At 39.6% G+C, this 20,735-nt stretch overlaps 1 protein-coding gene across 14 annotated transcripts in view; it reads left to right on the plus strand.

Moving 5' to 3' along the window:
- Nucleotides 1-20,735, plus strand: part of MBD5 (methyl-CpG binding domain protein 5) — a 512,364-nt gene that overhangs the window by 414,351 nt on the left and 77,278 nt on the right. For 13 of the 14 annotated variants that reach the window (XM_066346280.1, XM_066346282.1, XM_066346272.1 and 10 more), the window contains one exon: nucleotides 16,829-17,002. The exons of the other annotated variant lie outside the window; for it this stretch is intronic. The gene's annotated coding sequence lies outside the window, so the exon portion shown is untranslated. The remainder of the gene's footprint in view (nucleotides 1-16,828; nucleotides 17,003-20,735) is intronic. 14 annotated transcript variants of the gene reach the window in all.

Raw genomic sequence — 20,735 nt, forward strand, 5'->3', positions numbered from 1 at the left:
ATGCCTTGTTTCTATTCCTTATACCTCATATAATAGTTATTTGTCTTGTTAAACATTTGAATTCCAAATAAACACCTGTGAAGGGGATCATTTCCATCAACCTTTGCAGAAGTTTTTCTACCCATCCCTGTCCCAAATTCAGTCCTTCTCCATTTATGCAAGATGAACCTACTTTTCTCAAATGCTGTTACCCCGCCTTTTAAAAAATTATTTCCTTTAAGCTTAAATTATCCAACCCATGTGTGAGGCTGGTAGAGTTAAGCAAATCTAGAAAGAGACTCAAAAGTAGATTAGCCCATTATATTAACTTTTTCTGATCTGATAATAGAATTTTTTTACTTTTTTTTAATTTATTCATTTTAGAGAGGGTGGGAAGGGGGGCGAGAAAAGAGGGTGAAGAACAGGAAACATCAACTCCCATATGTGCCTTGACAGGGCAAGCCCCAGGATTTTGAACTAGCGACCTCAGCATTCCAGGTTGACAGTTTATCCACTGCACCACCACAAGCCAGGCTTTTTTATATATATATACATATTTGAGTATTTAATCACTTTTGCCTTATGATTTTTATGAGTCTATGTTTTGTCTCCCCAATATTTTAACTCTTTCAGATTAAACTATTTCTCCTGCCTCTTATATATCCACAGTTTCTATCTTTCTCTCATACCTGTGCTGCATGATTTTTAACTTCAGGTAGACCTTTATTCTAGCTTACATACTTTATTCTAGCTTACATACTGTTTTCCATATCTTCAATAACACAGTTGTCCTACCTCAAGCTTCTCTGCCCCTTTGTCTTTTCTGTCCCTATACTCAGCGAGAGGTTCAACTATATCCATACTGCTCTCTTGTCTGAGAAGTCATGTTCTAGAGCAGTGGTCCCAACCTTTTTTGGGCCATGGACCAGTTTAATGTCAGAAAATATTTTCACAGACAGGCCTTTAGGGTGGGACAGATAAATGTATCACGTGACTGAGACAAGCGTCAAGAGTGAGTCTTAGATGGATGTAACAGAGGGAATCTGGTCATTTTTTAAAAATAAAACATCATTCAGACTTAAATATAAATAAAACGGAAATAATGTAAGTTATTTATTCTTTCTCTGCGGACCAGTACCAAATGCCCGACAGACCAGTACTGGTCCACGGCCCAGAGGTTGGGGATCACTATTCTAGAGAATAAAGTTACATTTTAGATTATGTCATGAATTCATGACCAGTGACCTTAAATTGGCTTTCAACACTTTCTGTGTATGCATGACTGTTTTTAAGTTTGCAAACACTGGATGTTTGTAGATATAATTTCTTATGACATTATATATTTATGGAAATTTGATCAGATGACCCATTCTATGTGATTTTAGTTTGGAATATTGGGATTTATTTTAGGGCCAATTATTATTATTATTATTATTTACCAAATATTTATATAGTCTTTACATGGGCCAGTCACTAAGTACTTTACCAGTCTTTATTTATGCAATTTTCTCAACACTGCCTGGTAGATACTATTATTATCTTCATTTTGCAGATGAAGAAACTGAGGGACAGAGATATAACTTGCTCTCAGTCACACAGCAAGTGATAGAAATGAGATTTTAATCCCAAGAGTCTGTATCCAAAATTCATGCTATTAATCCTCATACTATGTTAATTTTTCAATTTCATATATGCTTTTTTAAAATGTGTATCAATAATGCTTTTAATTTATGTAGATCTCTGTGTGTTTTCATTACCTTGAGCATGTTATTGTGTAGTTCAGTCAGAGCCGCCAGCGTAATCAGGCGGGTCTGGGAGCCAACTGCTCTCAAGGTGACTTTCTATGAGCCTCCAGACCTGTTCAGCACACCTAGCACTCTGTGGGACCACTCTCCCCAGGCTTTTCGCACTTTGTAACCTGTTTTGGCTGGGAAGAAGATGCCCTAGTCGCTGCCTGTAGTACAGGAGGTCTTTTTTTTGTTTGTTTGTTTGTGTTTTTTTTTTGTATTTTTCTGAAGCTGGAAACGGGGAGAGACAGTCAGACAGACGCCCACATGCGCCCGACCGGGATCCACCTGGCACGCCCACCAGGGGCGACACTCTGCCCACCAAGGGGTGATGCTCTGCCCCTCTGGGGGGTCGCTCTGCCGTAACCAGAGCTACTCTAGCGCCTGGGGCAGAGGCCAAGGAGCCATCCCCAGCGCCCGGGCCATCTTGGCTCCAATGGAGCCTCGGCTGCGGGAGGGGAAGAGAGAGACAGAGAGGAAGGGGGGGGTGGAGAAGCAAATGGGCGCTTCTCCTATGTGCCCTGGCCGGGAATCGAACCCGGGTCCCCCGCACGCCAGGCCGATGCTCTACCGCTGAGCCAACCGGCCAGGGCTGTACAGGAGGTCTTAACATCTGCCAAGTTCCTCTTTTTAGCGTATGTCCCTGAGTAGGAAAGCTCTGCCAATCAGAAGTTGCCCCCACCCCTTTAGCAAGAGGCACTAAAAATTATCACGCCTCTTGTCTTAGATCTCTGAACTAAGAGAGATCTTGTCAGTTAGAGCCGCGTAGGTAGGTTGGGAGGTGAGCAGACTGTGGGTTAAGCTAATTTCAGCGATTGGATCCGCCGATCTGCTCCAGAAAGGACTGCAAGTTGCCTGTGCCCCCCTCCTCTGACACTTGATTGTTAGCTTGAATGGCTGGGTGAGGCACCCCGCCCGCCTAGAGAAGCTCGGGCGTAGGGAAGTTCACTTTGGCGCACTCCCCGCCTGCCGCTGGCAGCTGCTGCTCGTGGCGCGCAGGCATTTGCTCGCGTGGGCTGTCTCACCACAGGCACACTCCTTCCTCGGCCTGAACGAACGTCCGTGCCGCAGCCTAGCCTCCTCCACACCCTCAGCCCCCCCTCCCCCGACTCTCAGTTCCAAGTGAAAGCAGCCTTTGCTCAGGTTAGTGAGGAAGGCAGAGTGTTTCTTTGTCCGACTTATTTCCTTCAGGGTTGATTATATATTTAGTCAATTTTTCGCTCGATAATACCTTCGCCTTCAGTATGTGGAACTCCGGGACGCTACAAGGATAGATTTTTCTGTCTCTGGTTGATGAACTTGTTGAAATTTTGGGGATATTTGTCGGTCGCACTCCTCACGGCCCCATTTCTCTGATGTCACTTCGATATATTTTTTAAGTTAGAGAATAAAATGAAAATAGACCTTAGATTCCAAACAACTTACTTATTTCAATATGAAATTAAGACTATCCTTCACAAACAAATAGGAATTAATTTTGCAACAGCAATAGAAAAGGCCTCTTATCTAACACAATCTGAACCCATAGTTGGTTCATTAATTGGAAAGATTTGTTGAAGAAAATAATGAAAAATACTATAGTTAAACATTTAGCTTTAATTTACATAAAATGTATATTCAGTCAACAGACTTTTTGGATCAAAGCCATTCTTTAATTATGAGTTTAATTATTGGAGTACAGCAGCAATGTCTTTACAACAATATTGTAACATCAGGCCCTGGCCAATTTTCTCAGTGAATAGAGCATTGGCCCAGTATGTGGATGTCCCAGATTCGATTCCTGGTCATGGCACACAAGAGAAGCAACCATCTGCTTCTCTCTTTCTCCATCTCCCCCTTCTCTCCCTCTTCCCCTCCTGCAGCCAGTGGTGTGATTGGTTAGAGCTTTGCCACGCACTGAGGATGGCTGGGTTGATTCAAGCATCAGCCCTAGATGGGGGTTGCCAGATAGATCCCGGTTGGTCCGGAAGCAGATGGGAGCCTGTCTTACTATCTCCCTTCCTCTCACTTAAAAAGAAAATCAAATATTTCTTTTGTGTTTTTTTTAACTTCCACAGAGGAAGAAGAACACCAAGACATTTGCAAGATGATCTGAAGGCAAAATATTTCAAGACTTTTAGGGTTTTTTCCCCCAAGATTTCTTCTCTTCTCCATTTTATTTGACCTCATTTTTTAAGAGGCTGGTGTTAAAAGCTAAGCTTTCAGCTTCATTTTTATGGAAAGGATTATTTTTTCTTTATATTTTATCAGTTTACAAAACATTTTATTAAATTTCTTTTTTTCTTTTTTCTTTTTTTGTATTTTTCTGAAGTTGGAAACGGGGAAGCAGTCAGACAGACTCCTGCATGCGCCCGACCAGGATCCACCCAGCATGCCCACCAAGGGGTGATGCTCTGCCCATCTGGGGTGTCGCTCTGTTGCAGCCAGAGCCATTCTAGCACCTGAGGCAGAGGCCATGGAGCTATCCTCAGCACCCGGGCCAACTTTGCTCCAGTGGAGCCTCGGCTGCGGGAGGGGAAGAGAGAGACAGAGAGGAAGGAGAGGGGGAGGGGTGGAGAAGCAGATGGGTGCTTTTCCTGTGTACCCTGGCCGGTAATCAAACCCGGAACTTCTGCACACCAGGCCGACGCTCTACCACTGAGCCAACCGGCCAGGGCCTAAATTTCTAAATTACACTAGCAACTATTATTGGCTTAGACAGCTTTGGTAAAAACCACAACTGATACTGAAAAGCATACAACTTAAGCATTGTAGTAATTCAGTGATTTAAGTAGAGGTCAGTTAAGAGTGACCTCTGTAGTTCAAATCAGAATACATTTTTCAAGTAAATAAAGGCAAAATCACTGAAAAGTTACTCTGTATCTGGCAGATGTCATTTTCAGAAAATACATTGGAGTGAAATTGTATTTATAAATTAAGATACCTGTAGACCACCAACACTTACATTAAAAATGCCATGGACCTATATATGATATCAAAGTGGTTTTAGCTTATGTGCATAGAGACTTGCCCTATACTAGGAAGACTGACATGTTTTTACAGATCTATTCGTGACACTCCCTAACACAGGGTCTCCACTTCATCTGATCAGGCTCTTCTCTGTCCCACAGCTGTCTTATCTCAGTAACCACACTTAAGACTGAGTTGAAAAAATTGAAGTCATCTTCATAAAGTCTTTCTTGCTTTTCTACTTATGTAGAAATGAATCAAAAGGACCAGAAAAAACATGAGATTCTTCAGAGTTTTCCAAATGCTGGGCACAAATTTAGATTTTAAAAATATATTAAGTATTTTAACACTGTAATAACAATAACATGCTCACTCAAATGTTTTATACCAAATTGGAACATATGAACATATGAAAGAAAAATAAACTTCGGTGCTAGTTTATATTTTTAAGGACTGCTGACTAAAGCTTTGCTACCAATTTTTATGTATACATTTGAACTTTTTATGAGTATGCATTTTTATTTTAAGTTTTTAGCTGTACTTTTAAAACATTTGAGTTTATTATTGTATATCCATATCAAACTACACAAGCCAGAACACTGCTGCAGCACACGCAGGCTCCACCGAAGAAACATAAGACGCAGGCAGGTCCTCTGGCCCTGTGTCCTTATCACTCCTTAACAGTTTTGCAATGGCAAATTAATGTGATAAAATTATATGCAAGAAAGTGTTCTTGTTTAATTTAAGTCTGGGTTAGTTCTTGCCCTTTTGTATTCTTGACCAAAAACATGATTAGACATCATAATTCTAATAATAGATATAATCATTCAACTAGAAACAAGATTTTCTTTATTCCTCCTTCAAGCTTCTGGACTATTTTAATTGCAAAGATCTTAATATTGCCAAAATCAAATTAGCCATTTTTAAGAAGTTGCCATTGCAATAGCTTTTCTAATATTGAGAATTGTCCCAATATTATAGAGCCTAAACAAAGCACAGAAATGAATCTGTTGATGATGATTTATTAGTCAATAGTTTATTAATTTTTGATGGATTTTGATAAGTAATATTATAATTTGGTCTTATAAAATGAGTTATTCCTAACAAATCCCTTTCTATTGTACATAATAAAGATTCCATTTAGAGTTTATTAGACAAACGAGATCTACAACTAAACTAATTTGAAAACCACAGATCTTGTTTAATCCATTAACTTTACAAATTGAAAAATTAAAGTTCAGTAAGTGTCTTGCTCAAAGTTATACAACTAGAAAATTCCAGTTGCGAGACTTCTTAATCCTTAGTTCACTAGTCTTTTTATTATTTGTTACCTCATCTCTGAGTTCTTCTAGTACATTTAGTTTACTTCATGCCCTTTAGCATTTAATGACATGGTTTGTATACATCATTTATATATTTTTTCAACAAATATTTTTCTGTGTGCCAGACACTCTTTTAGACACTGGTTACAATCCCTGAATCTAGAAATTATGCTGAAAATAAAATAAGAAAAGTGATTTCATTCAGCTTCCATTTAATTTTGGTTGAATACATACCTGCAATTAGCTTTATGTATCACTGGGTGATTTTAATATATTAAGAACTTTTCTATTTATGGTTATATTTTAGGGGATCTTTATTATTTTGAAAGGTGAGAAAAACAAATAATTCAACTCAAAGCACTCTATTTGCATACTACAGACACAAAGATATATGAAACAAGGAATGTGTGTGGTAGATGCTGTTACCTTTATGTAAATAGCACTGTAGAGTGAGAGGAATGAAAAAGTAACTCTAAGCAGAAGGCCAGAGTGGGCTTCATGGAAGAGCTGACCTTGGATTTTAGTTAAAGAATGGACGGTTGCTTTTAAAAAGTGAGACGAGTTCTTTCTAAGCCCAGGGAATAACATGTGCATAGGCATAGAGTTTTGAGTGGTTCTGGCATTGCAAGGAAAGTTTAATGTAGCAAGATACTAGAGTATCTTAGAAGGAGTGGTTAGTAAACATTTGTACCCATCATTATATGATTGAAGAATGGAAGCAATGAAATGTGCAAACTTCTTATTTTGTACCCTAGGTAGTTTTCATGCTTCTACCTATTTCTATTCCTAAATGTTACGTTCTTTGAGAACACCAGTGGTATTTTATACTTACCAATCTTATGGTGATTCATGCAGTGCTGAGCATACCAAAAGCTCAGTATGTGCTTACTTGCTAATTGTGCCCATCATCCACTCAACAGATATTTTTGACTGCAGCATGTAAAAGCTTTTGTACTTTGTGCTATTAGTAATAAAAGAACTTGTTATACAAAGCCAGTCTTCAAAAAGCTACTGATCCCAAAGCAACAAATAGTAGATTGTTGACTGTTATGACTAATAAATCCCTGGACTCATAGAGCTTATATTTTTGTCAAATAATAGGGTAAGTGGTAAAATATGTAATAGGTTAGTGATAAACACTAAGGAGAGAAAAATAAATTAGAAAAGGGGGATATAAATGATCAGAAGAAAAGAGAAGGTGAAGCTACCTAATTTCTTATGTCAGTTTTCTCAACTATAGAAAAGAAAAAAAATAATAGTACTTATACTGTTGCAATAAGGATGAGTGAATATATGTATAAAATGTGAGTGCAATTTCCAGAAGATGGCAAGATAAATGCTAGCTAATGTTATTTATATATTTGGCTAGGAGAACTTTGGGACAATAGTCATCTTATTTTCATCACTTACAAACTCTTATTAAAGGCTGTACTTCCAAATGGTGTGAATGGCTCTGTAGGGGAAGGCTCCCTCATACTCCCCTTGCTTCTTGTAGCTTCTGCTTCCTGTGCACTCACTTCCAATAAATACTACCTTCTCTTTTTTTCTTTCTTTTCTTTTTTTTATTCCTTTTTAATTTTTATTCATTTTAATTTATTTTGTTTACATGGATTCAAGTGTCCCACCAGATATAACTCCCTCGCCCCCACCTCCGTGTCCCCAATTACACCCCTTTGCCCCCTCCCCCTAAATTCCTCCCCTCTTCACTCTGGGATTTGCTGCTCTGTTATCTGTATCTATGTGTTATATATACTGCTCACAAAAATTAGGGGATATTTCAAAATGATTATGAAGTGATTAAAAAAAAGAAGCATTTGATTTTTTTTATTAAACAAGAACATCAGAAAAGCAAACTACAAGTCAAAGAAAGTTATTTGATTATGCAAATGAAATGCAAAACCAACTTTTATTCATTGGTGAAAATGTACTATGCAAAAGGCTAAAAGTACTGGAGTATCTGCACATTCTCTGATCCCCTGATTTTTTTGAACTGTATATATATATAATTTTACTAATTCCTTCACCTTCTCTGATCCCATCCCCGCATCCCCTTTCCCTCTGACACCTGTCCCTCTGCTCCCTGTGACCTCGCTTCTGCCTCTATTCCATTCCTCAGTTCACTTTGGTCATTAGATTCCACATAGAACTGAGATCATATGATATTTTTCTTTTCCTTCCTGGCTTATTTCACTTAGCATAATAATCTCTAGTTCCACCTATGCCATCACCAAAGGTAAGATTTCCTTCTTTTTCATGGCCACATAGTATTCCATTGTGTATATGCACCACAACATTTTAATCCACTCATCCACTGACGGACACTTGAGCTGTTTCCAGATCTTGGCTGTTGTAAACAGTGCTGCCATAAACATGGGGGTTCATATCTTCTTTTGAATCATTGACTTGGTATTCTTAGGATATATTCCTAAAAAGTGGGATAGCTGGGTCAAAAGTCAATTCCATTTTTAATATTTTGAGAAAACTCCATACTGTTTTCCACAGTGGCTGCACCAGTCTGCATTCCCAGCAGCAGTGCAGGAGGGTTCCCTTTTCTCCACACCCTCACCAACATTTACTGTGTGTTGATTTGTTAATGAGCACCATTCTGACAGGTGTGAGGTAGTATCTCATTGTTGTTTTAATTTGCATTTCGCTGACAATTAGTGACATTGAACATTTTTCAAATGCCTATTGGCCATGTGTATGTCCTCTCTGGAGAAGTGTCTATTTAGATCTTTTGCCCATTTTTTAATTGGATTGTTTACCTTCCTGGTGTTGAGTTTTAGAAGTCCTTTTAAATTTTGGTAACTAACCCCTTTTCAGACACTGGCAAATATGTTCTCCCATTGTGTGGCCTGTCTTTTTATTTTGTTAATGGTGCCTTTTGCTGTTAAAAAGCTTTGTAGTTTAATATAGTCCCATTTGTTTATTTTGTACTTTATTTCACTTGCCCATGGAGATAAATCAGCTAAAATATTGCTACGAGAGATAACAGAGAATTTACTGCCTATGTTTTCTTCCAAGATGTTGATGGTTTCATGACTTACATTTAAGTCTTTTATACATTTTGAGTTTATTTTTGTGAATGATGTAAGTTGGTGGTCTAGTTTTATTTATTTATTTTTTGCAAGTACCTGTCCAATTTTCCCAACACCATTTATTAAAGAGACTGTCTTTACTCCATTGTATGCTCTTACCTCCTTTGTCAAATATCATTTGACCATAAAGTCATAGGCTTGTTTCTGGGTTCTCTGTTCGATTCCCTTGATCTATATGCCTGTTCTTATGTCAGTACCAAGCTGTTTTGATTACAATGGTCTTGTAGTATAACTTGATATCAGAAAGTGTGATACCTCCCACTTTATTTTTTATTTTCAAGGTTGCTGAGGCTATTTTTGTTCTTTTTTGATTCCATATAAATTTTTGGAATATTTGTTCTATATCTTTGAAGTATGCCATTGGTATTTTAATAGGAACTGCAATGAATTTATAAATTGCTTTGGGTAATATAAACATTTTAATGATGTTTTTTCTTCCTATTCATGAGCACGGTATATGCTTCCACTTGTTTGTATCTTCCTTGGTTTCTTTATTCAATGTCTTATAATTTTTCAAGTATAAGTCTTTAACCTCCTTGGTTAAATTTACTCCTAGGTACATTTTCTTGTTGTTTTTGTTGTTGCAATAGTGAAGGGTATTTTTTCCTCAATTTCTCTTTCAGACAGTTTATTGTTGGTGTATAAAAATTCCACTGATTTCTGAATATTAATTTTATATCATACCACCTTGCCGAATTCATTTATCAGGTCTAGTAGGTTAATGGCTGAGACTTTTGTGTTTTCTATGTACAGTGTCATGTCATCAGCAAGTAATGATAGTTTATTTCTTCTTTTCCAATTTGGATGCCCTTTATTTTTTCTTCTTGTCTGATTGCTGTCATTTATTTCTGCTCTGATCCTTATTATTTCCTTTTTTCTCCTTCCTCTAGGCTTTATTTGTTGTTCTTTTTCTAGTTCTTTGTGATGCAGGGTTAAGTTGTTTATTTGAGCTTTTTCTTACTTCGTTAGGTATACCTGTAATGCTATAAACTTCCCTCTCAGGACTGCTTTTGCTGTGTCCCATAAATTTTGAGTTGTTATATGTATATTTTCATTTGTTTCAAGGACATATTTGATTTCTTCCTTGATCTCATTGTTAACCCATTCATTGTTTATTAGCATGCTATTTAGCCTCCAAGTGTTTGAATGTTTTTCAGTTTTTCTATTGTAGTTGATTTCTAGTTTCATGGCATAGTGATCAGAGAGGATGCTTGATATGATTTCAATCTTCTTAAATTTATTGAGACTCGTTTTGTGTCCTAACATGTGGTCTATCATAGAGAATGTACCATCAGCATTTGAAAAGATTGTGTATTCTTCTGCTTTGGGGTGAAATGATCTGAAGATATCTATTAAGTCCAGTTGATCTAGTGTGTCATTTAAGGCTGCTGTTTCTTTGTTAATTTTCTGTCTGGAGGATCTATCCATTGATGTTAGTGGGGTATTGAAATCTTCTACTATTATAGTATTGCTGTTGATCTTGCCCTTTATGTCCATCAAAATCTGTTTTATGTATTTAGGTGCTTCTATATTAGGTGCATAATTATTTACAATGGTTATATCCTCCTGTTGGATTGTTCCCTTTATCATTATGTAGTGACCTTCTTTATCCCTTACTTTGTTTTAAAGTCTATTTTGTCATATATAAGTATTGCTACCCCAGCTTTTTCTACATTTCCATTTGCATGAAATACTTTCTTTCATCCCTTCACTTTTATTCTATGTGTATCTTTTGTTTTGAGGTGGGTTTCTTGTAGACAGCATATATATGGGTCTTGTTTTCTTATCCATGCAGCTACTTTATGCTTTTGATTGGAGCATTTAATTCATTTACATTTAAGGTTATTATTGACATGTACTTATTTATTGACATTTTATTCTTTAAATCAACAATCCTCTTTTTCTCGATTTCTTTTTTTCTTTTGCTTTTTTTACAGCAGGCCCCTTAACATTTCTGGCAGTACTGGTTTGGTTGTAATGAATTCCTTGAGTTTTGTTTTTTGTTTTTTGGGTTTTTTTTTGTCTGGGAAGTGTTTTATTTCTCATTCCATTTTAAATGATAGCCTTGCTGGATAAAAAAGTCTTGGTTGTAGGTTCTTGCTTTGCATCACGTTGAATATTTTTTGCCAATCCCTTCTGGCCTCAGGTGTTTCTGTTGAAAAGTTGGATGTCATCCTTATGGGGGCTCCTCTGTAGATAATTAACTGCTTTTCTCTTGCAGCTTTTAGCATTCTTTCTTTGTCTCTTAACTTTGACATTTTAATTATGATGTGTCTTGCTGTAGGCCTCCTTGGCTTCCTCTTTAATTGAACTCTCTGTGCTTTTTGAACTTGTGTGACTTTTTTCTTCATCAATTTAGGGAATTTTTCAGCTATGATTTCTTCAAACAGGTTTTCTATCCCTTGTTTGTTCTCTTCTCCTTCAGGAACCCCTATGATGGGGATGTTGTTTCCCTTCATGTTGTCACAGAGCTCTTTTAGAGTTTCCTCTGTCTTTTTATACCTCTTTTTGTTTTGCTGCTCTGCTTCTGTGGTTATGTTTATCTTGTCTTCTAAATTGCTGATTCAACTCTTCAATCCTCTGCTTCCTCCAGCCTGCTGTTGAGCTCTGTGGTACTGACCTCTAGGCCACCTGTTTTCCTTGTTCTAGGAATGCTTCTTTTTTTATTTATTTATTTATTTTACAGGGACAGAGAGAGAGAGTCAGAGAGAGGGATAGATAGAGACAGACAGACAGAAACGAAGAGAGATGAGAAGCATCAATCATCAGTTTTTTGTTGTGACCCCTTAGTTGTTCATTGATTGCTTTCTCATATATGCCTTGACTGCGGGCCTTCAGCAGACTGAGTAACCCCTTGCTCGAGCCAGCGACCTTTGGTCCAAGCTGGTGAGCTTTTTGCTCAAGCCAGATGAGCCTGCGCTCAAGCTGGCAACCTCGGGGTCTCGAACCTGGGTCGCCCGCATCCCAGTTCGACGCTATATTCAGTTTGCCACCACCTGGTCAGGCAGAATGCTTCTTTTTTTGTGACAGATAGAGAGAGGGGGGCAGAGAGAGGGACAGATAGGGACAGACAGACTGATAGAGAAAGGTGAGAAGCAGCAATTCATCATTGCTGCACCTTAGTTGTTCATTGATTGTTTTCTCATATGAGCTACAGCAGAGCAAGTGATCCCTTGCTTGAGCCAGTGACCTTGGATTCAAGCTAGTGATCTTTGTCAAACTGGATGAGCCGCGCTCAAGCCGGGAACCTCTGGGTTTTGGACCTGGGTCCTTTTTTTCCCGGTCTGATGCTCTATCTACTGCACCACCGCCTGGTCAGGCTAGGAATGCTTCTTGAGGGTACTATTTTCCCTCATGTTGTATGTGAGTATTGAATGCAGTTGGTCCTTTCTTGGTTACCCTTATCCCTTCAGTCTGGCTGGCTCTAAGGTTCAACCTTGATCATGTGTATTACACTCTGTGCAATGTCTGTCCTGTTGGGCCTATTTATTCTTCACAGTGCTGGTGCCTGCAAAATTCCTCCTTTGGTTGTGCTGCTTGTGTAGCTAGCTGAGTCTAGGGTTGGTGCTGTCTGCCACCCACTACCAGTTGTGTTGGTTCTAGATCTTCTTGGATTGGCATCAGCTATTGTTTGTAACCCGCTGTGGGCTACCTATCTGCAGCTACTGCTCTTTTCACTACTTGTGTGGCCTTTTCTGTGCCTGGGTAGTATGGGATGGGCCAACCTGTGTATAAGGATCAGCTTCCTCCTGCTTAAAGATGACAGCAGCTCTATAAAAGCCTTAAGCTCTATAAGATTTGCCTCCACTTTTCAGCTGCTCTGCCTCCTCTTGCAGCTGCCTGGTCTTCCCACAGAGTCTTCTGTAAAAAGACTAGTGTGGGCTCAGACTGGCTTCTCCTCACAAACCCTTCTACAGGTTGCAAGCTTGTTGGGTTAGGGCAGCTGAGGTTGAGAATACAACATTAGTGGGACCCCCTACTTCAGGGGTCTCTTGGGCAGTAACTTAGTACAGGGATTGTGGCCCCTACTCCAAAGCGTTATCCCTCAGCCACTGCTGGATACTCAAATTTTATTTCTACCCAACAAGGTGAGCAGCAGGTTCAGATCGGGTGGGTCTGACAGTCCCCTCTGCAGAAGTTCTTACAGCTGGTGAGACCCTTGTCTCAGGGAGGAAAACTGAGAGAGTCCTCTACTGGAGCTGACTGTGCCCCCCCCCCAGAAAGTGGCTAAGCCCCTTGACCAGATCCAACAATAGGCTCACAGGGACAGGTACCTACATGTTAAATGTCCATGCGCCAATCCTCTCTCCCTTCCCCCTATGGAATCTAGCCCTGCAGGCAGGATATCCAGTGCCCAGGGCAACTGACTGTGAAACTCCAACCCATCCAATGCACATGAACTGCTGTGCCAGTGTGATCAAGGAGAGCAGAACCTGCCTTAGCTAGGCCAGTTGTGAGGAACCTTTCCTTAGGTTACCTCTCTAGCAAAGGTTCTTAGGTCCTGAACTGATGCTCTCCGCAGCTGGCCCCTGAATGTGCCAGCCCAGGGCCTCCCTGGCAGGAACCCAGTGCAGACCAGTGGGGGATACTGCCCATGTCTGGCCCTCAGCAACCTTCTTGGGGCTACAAGCAATCCAGAGTTTGTGGCTGCCTTTGTTGGGCACAGGTGCTAATGGAAATACCAAGCTGCACACCTAGGCTGCTTTTACCCACACTGGGCTTGGGGGAAGGTCCACTTTAAAGACCAACGTTCCCCAAATCCCACCTCCTACAGCTTTTGCTGGCTGCTTGTTGGGCTCAGGCACTGAAAAAATCTCTGGTAGAGTCTAGAGCCTGTGGCAATTCAGGGATTAGAAAGGGTGGTGGATGTGGCTCTGCCCCTCAGCCCCAGGTGTCAGTCTGTCCAGATTTTTTTACAGACCTCACTACAGTGTGGCCCCAGGAGTCTGGTGGATGTGGCCTCTGAGACCCAGAGGTGTGGCCTGCCCACATCCTGTACAGTTTTTACTGAGTCTCCTGTGAGGCGGAATCACTAGTTTTAGACTCAGGAGTGTGTAGTGGGAAGCTCCGGCTTCAACACCAGAAAGCTGAATCACTTACGCACCTCCTGCTTCCTGGCTTCTCAGAATGAACCAGTCTCCATGACTGGGGCAGGAGAGCCTCCCAAGGGTGGAGCAGTTGCTTTTCCCCAGACTGATGCTGCTCAGAGGGGATTGCTCCACCCAAGAAAGATGGCGACTGCAGTACTGGAGAATGACTCATCACAGAGGTTCTGGTGGCTCTTCCCCACAGTGTCTCTCCCTGAGCCTCCAACTTTATACTCTCTTCATGCAACTCTAGTCCTCTCAGCTTTCCCAACAACGGAGCCCTGGGTAAGTGGCTGTGAAGAAGATTTTCTGTGTGGGTCCTTTAAGATGGAGCCTGCATCTCTGAAAACTCTGTCTCTTTCTCACAGACAGAAAACCGGCTCCTTTCATCTCCGAATGCTGTGTGGGCACCTCTTCTAGGCTCTGGGGCTCTAGGCTGGGGATCCTGGCCTGGGGCTTAGTACCCACACTGTAAGGGTGACCCTACCCACTGAGACTCTCTCCGGACTAGAGGCAGGTTAAGGTCAATTGAGGCCCTATGTCATTAGAAAAAAGTGTAAAGTTGGGGTTTTGCAGGGCTCTTCAGAAGTCGGAGCCAAGGCACGTGCCCAGTGCACCCGCTGTTAAATCTGCCTCTGCTCTAGACCCTCAGCCACCACTCACTCCTGGGAGCAGGCAGCCCTTTCTATGCCTCCACCCTTCCTACCAGTCTCACTGTGGCTTCTTCTGTCATTCTTGGTTATAGATTCCTCTTCCTTTAGTCCAAAGTTGGTTTTTCAAGATGATTGTTCTTAAATTAAGTTGTAATCCAACTTGGTCCTGGGAGGTGGCAGTCAGGTCATCCGCCTGCTCCGTTTCCATCTGGAATCCTCTTCTAATAGTACTTTCTTATGGAAGTGAATCATCATTTCTGATAAGATTTCTTTTAGAAAACAATATTTGTTTATTTACTGTCAGGTCTTCATTCTATTTCAAGCAGTAGGCACTAGACAGGTATGTAGATCTTTCTGTGGAAAATATTTATTAATGCTTCATGATTCATCACATGTCAAGGTAAAAAGTTCTGATAAAATGAGACTTTTATGCTTGCTTACCAGAAAGAAATGTAAAATCTTCAATATTAATCTTTTGGAATTAAGATTAGTTGAAGTTTTAAGTATCTTACCTTTTTTTTCCCTTTCTAACCTCTATTGCATCCTTAGATATATCCTGGCTACCTTAAATTCTCCCCTTTTCTGATCCCTGAAATCCAGACTACTCTTTATTTGTGCTCACTCAGCACTCCATACTTAGCCCCTGTCATAGCCAGTATCATTTAATGCTATAATTGCCTATTTACCTGACTGCCCAGCTTCCCACCCTTGACCTCCCTGGCAGTAAACTCCTTAAGATCAGACTGTGTTCTCTTTATGGTTGCATCCCTACTATCCACTTAGTGTCTCACATATAGTTGCCCAATAAATACTTAAACATTAAAAAAATGCCTGGAGTACATTTATTTCATCTTTCAAGATTATAGAAACAGAGGACTTTGACCTTGGTCTCACATCCCTTAGTTTCTCCTTTGTCTCTCCTTCCTGCTTTCTGAGGACTAGCAATGCTCAAATGTGAGGTTCTACCATGCCCTCCACACTCCCCTGTCCTCCTTTAGCCTAAAATCAGAAAGAAAAAGAAAAAGGCTGGTTATCGGGGAAGACCTCAAAGGTGGAGGAGCACCTTGTGCAGTAACTATGGCCCAGGGTGTGATTCTTACACTCTCAGCTTGACAAAAATTGATTTTGCAATTGCTCTCAAGGTGATGGGCCCCTAGGGTCTGACATAGATCATACCATCTATATTTACAAGAAATGAATTTATAAGCCAGGCAACCTATTTGTTCATTTTCATTGAGTGAAATATATATACCTGATGTGCAACTAACTTAACGATATCAAAGTACCTATGAAGTCCACCAAATAACCAAAATGTTGTTCAGTAACCTTGGGAAAAGAACAAGTGAGTTAGACTGTCACAAGTATTATTTTACCCAGGCTGAGGAGGAGTCTTCTCCTCGTCTTCTTGGTGGCTAGGAGAAAATAGAGTGAGGGGAAATAAGGCCTCAAGTATACTTCTGAGCACACTTATAAAAAAAATTTTTTTATTTGCTAAAAGAAAATAATTTTAAAAGTCAGAAAATAATGGCATTTTCTAACTCTTAATAATGGTAGTATAGAATTTGGTTCTATAATGCTTTGATCCCTAGATGAGTTCCTAAGTTAATGATAATACGGTATTGCTGATAATGGTGCTAAGAAAGAAAGAGCAACAGAGGATTAAAGTTGGCTACATTTTCTGTACCCTCTGCTTCCTCTCATTCAAGAACTATCACTGTCTCAGGGTCAACTCAGTTTCATTAAGAAAGTTAGCTGTGTGCTGTGGTCTTAGCTGGCTTACCAGTGCTCCTGCACATACTCATAATGCATAATAATCTACTAGTTCATCCTCTACCCTTGTGAATAAACTAGGAACCGCAGGTTAAGTAGTTCTTGAAACAAAATAAGTTGTACTTCTTCTCAAGGGCTACAATGAGTCTTTCAAGCCTTATTTCAAGGTCCTTTCTGTTCCAGAGATTGGAAACCCAAGTGCCTACAGAGGCCATTCTGGTGGGAATGAAGCAAGAAGCCACTGCAGTGAACTGGAAAGCCAAGTTCTTTCTGAAGGAGCAGCCACTGCTCTGGTCCAGATAATTGTTGCAAGGCAGGAATGTTGACCTAGTGATACCACATTGTCCAGTTTACCAGGTAAAGCAGAAAATGCATATTTTCATGTGAATTTTTTTAATTTTAATATTGTCAACTAATTTGCTATTATTATTCTCAAACTGTGTACAAGCCAGATACTTCTGCAGAAAGGATTTTGCCGACAGTCTTCCTGTTTGTAACTTGGTCCTATATTTTTCTTACCTGTTTGTTAAACTGAAGACTTTATTTTCTACTGGTTTTGGTTTTCTTCAGCATGTGCTATAAAATACACTATGCCTGGTTTGTGATATTCAAATTCCTTTCCTTTTCAACCTGACCAGTTTGTGCTTAAATTTTCTTGGGCTGCTACATTTTCCCTGCCACTTTCAGCATTCCAGTGACCAGTTCATGCTAAATGGAGACCCCTTGGGACACTTTAGATATGACACTACTAAACATCTACAGGTATACTACTTACTCATTTTGTAGCTGATGGGTAAGCTAACATAAAACAGTAAAAGATCATTCATTTCTTGGGTCTTAGAGATTATATGCTTTGGGCTCCCTCTCTAGAATCCACACGAAAATGATCCTCCTCCTTCTCTTGCTTCTTGAGAGAAGTTATCAGACCATTTATTAGACTTTAGTTATCTCTTACATTTAATTATGTTCGCTAGAGTGTTGATTGGACTTGTGTCCCTAGGCATTCAGAAACAATGTCTTTGGTTTGGTTTCTTTCATGGCTAAGGAGTATTCCTATTTTCACTTTAGAAGTAATCTGATTTTAAAGGTTGTCACGGGAGGGTAGGAGTCCTGCTACCTCAGTACAGAACTGAGTGTTCCAGTAGGAATTTGACACCCACTGCCAGGTGAGGTAAAAGATGCTGACCATTTTTAGAGTAAAAGTACATAAATAACAGTTGTTTTGTTATATTGCAAAAACCCAAGTGAGCATAATTGATAATTCTTAGTACAGGTTTGAGAAAAAACAATATTGATGTACATTATTTTTCAACAAACTTTTAACCTATATATATTGAGCTGCACCTTCAGTAGACAAAATACAAGTAATGCATAAATAACATGTGAAAATTACTCCTTAAACTTACATAGTGTACTCTTAAATAGATTATGTAAATGTTGGCAAGTATTTCTTCTAAATATTTTCCATAAGAAATTTCACTGTATTATAGAAGCAAAAATAGCAAATCATGCTGATAATTAAAATACAGAAATAAATTATAAACTTTTCACTCAGAATTAAAATGAGTTTATCAGTTAGTATATAGATGTTCTGTTGTATTACTATATTTTAAACAGTTCTCTAAATTTTCTTTTTAAAGATATGTATTTGGGAACTGGTGATATTTCCCTTTTTAGCTTTTTTTTCCCCCCCTTTTTAGCTTTTAAGAAGGTAAAATGAATAGTATTTTCTATATATGCATACAGACTCTCATTTTCTACTTTCTTATATTTTTAAAGGCACAGAGGGAAGCTTTGCAGTCATGTAGAGTGACAAGGGCACAGAGAAAACTCAATTATGTGTAGTAATATGTGAATTACTGGATATTACATGGGGGAACCCAATTTAGATTTGGGAAGCCAAATAATGATTAGGGAAAACTAGAAGGCCTCTCTGAGGAAGTGACATTTAAACTGGAACAGTAGGTGTTGGTTTCATGAGAAACAGGACAATCAAAGTGGGAGGTGGTGGTCTAAGCAGAAAAATTAAGTGACACCCTGAGGCACTGTAGAACCAATGAAAGGAATAGCCTTAATTTTTCTCTCTAATATTTATCTAAATATTATCCAGGTTCATGGGTGTTATTTCTGGTTCTCTATACCTTTTTCTCTACTTGGCTAAAACAGAAGGAGCAGCCCTGCCTGGATAGCTCGGTTGGTTGGAGCATCGTCGAGAGGCACAGAGGTTGCCGGTTCTATCCCCGGCCAGGGTACATACAGGAGCAGCTTGATATTCCTGTCTCTCTGTCTCTCTCTCCCTGACTCACACACACACACACACACACACACACACACAAAATAAAATAAAACATAAAGAGAATTAATAGCATATTATTAGGCACAAAGCTTATAACTATTTCTAATAAAAAGCGTCCATAATACTTTTAAGGATCAGGAAGATATTAATTAGTTGTGCTATAGATATAACATTTAATTTTTTGGAAATAAAACTTTTCCAAATTTAGAGCCAATACATTTTTCTTTAGAAATGTTTAAAACTACAGAAAAGGAATGAAAAATATAAAAATCATACATGATCTTACTGTCCAGAAATAACTCCTGAGAGGATAGTGCTATTCTATTTCTATATCAACATATATAGTAACATTTTTGTAAATGAAGTTTTATAATTATACATATAAATTTGTAGTATCTTTTTTAGCTGACGATATTATGGACATTTTTTTAGTGAGAGAGAGAGACAGACAGAGACAGACAGGCTAAAAGGGAGAGAGATGAGAAGCATCAGTTCTTCGTTGCAGCATCTTAGTTGTTCATTGATTGCTTTCTCGTATATGCCTTGACTGGGGGGCTACAGCAGAGCAAGTGACCCCTTGCTCAAGCCAGCAACCTTGGCCTCAAGCCAGCGACCATGGGGTCATGTCTATGATTCCACACTCAAGCCAGTGACCCCACGCTTAAGCTGGTGAGCTTGCACTCAAACCAGATGAGCCCGTGCTCAAACCAGCAACCTCGGGGTTTTGAACCTGGGTCCTCAGCATTCCAGTCCAATGCTCTATCCACTGTGCCACTGCCTGGTCAGGCTATCATGGACCTTTCTTAATGCTATTGCATTTTCCATCACATGATTTTAATAGCTATGTATAAATAATAACAGTTTGGATATTTATGATGTGCTAGGCACTGATTTAGACCTTTTAACTTGCTGTATCCCCAGAACAATTCTATAAGGCTATAATCTCCATTTTGTAAGGAAAGAAATTTTCAAACTTGCCCAGGGTCACAATCTAATAAAGGGTAGAGCCACATAGATTCTCAATACTGTAATTCATTTAAATAAAACCTTATTTTAGACTTTCAATTTGTCTAGTGTAGCTTTTGGCTGTTAGATTCTGTGGGTTGGCAGTCTAGGCTGGGCTCAACTGGCCAACTCATCCCTGTTCCACATGGCATTAGGTGGTCTCACATACAAGGCCTCAACTGGACTGGCTGGACCATTTTGATTTATCTCTCCAGAGACATGTGTGTCATCCTCAAGGTGACTAGCTCAGGTTGTTCATGTGACAGTGTCATTACAAGAAGCAAGAGTGGAAGATGCAAGGCTTTTTGAGATTTAGTGTCAACCTCAACAGTGTCACATTCATCCTATTCCATTGATCAAAGCAAATTACAACGCCAGCCCAGATTCAAGGTGTAGAATAATAAATCAAACTGCGTGATGGAAGGAGCTACAAAAATTTGTAGCCAGTGCAGTTTACTACTCTCAGCATTTAGTTCTCTGAAGACTTGTATGTGATTAGAATGTGTAACTTGCTGAACTTCTGTAGCAAGTAATAGCCTGGTATAAATAATCCTCCTGCCCCTTCATGGGCATAGGCCAGCATGCTTCCATGTTACCTTGACTCTGAGGACTGGCCTGACTCTTAGGAGACTATCCCTAACGTTTAGAGTTTGTGAAAAAATGTAGCCTTCCTACATGAATGTGATCTCTCGTGTACTTTGACCCTCTTCAACACTGAAAGGGCAAGGACACCTGGAACCGGAGAGCTCAGCAGTCAGGGTCAGAAAGAGGTGCTGTTAAGGGACCCTG

The sequence above is a fragment of the Saccopteryx leptura genome, chromosome 7 (genome assembly GCF_036850995.1).
Source record: "Saccopteryx leptura isolate mSacLep1 chromosome 7, mSacLep1_pri_phased_curated, whole genome shotgun sequence".
Lineage (NCBI taxonomy): Eukaryota > Metazoa > Chordata > Mammalia > Chiroptera > Emballonuridae > Saccopteryx > Saccopteryx leptura.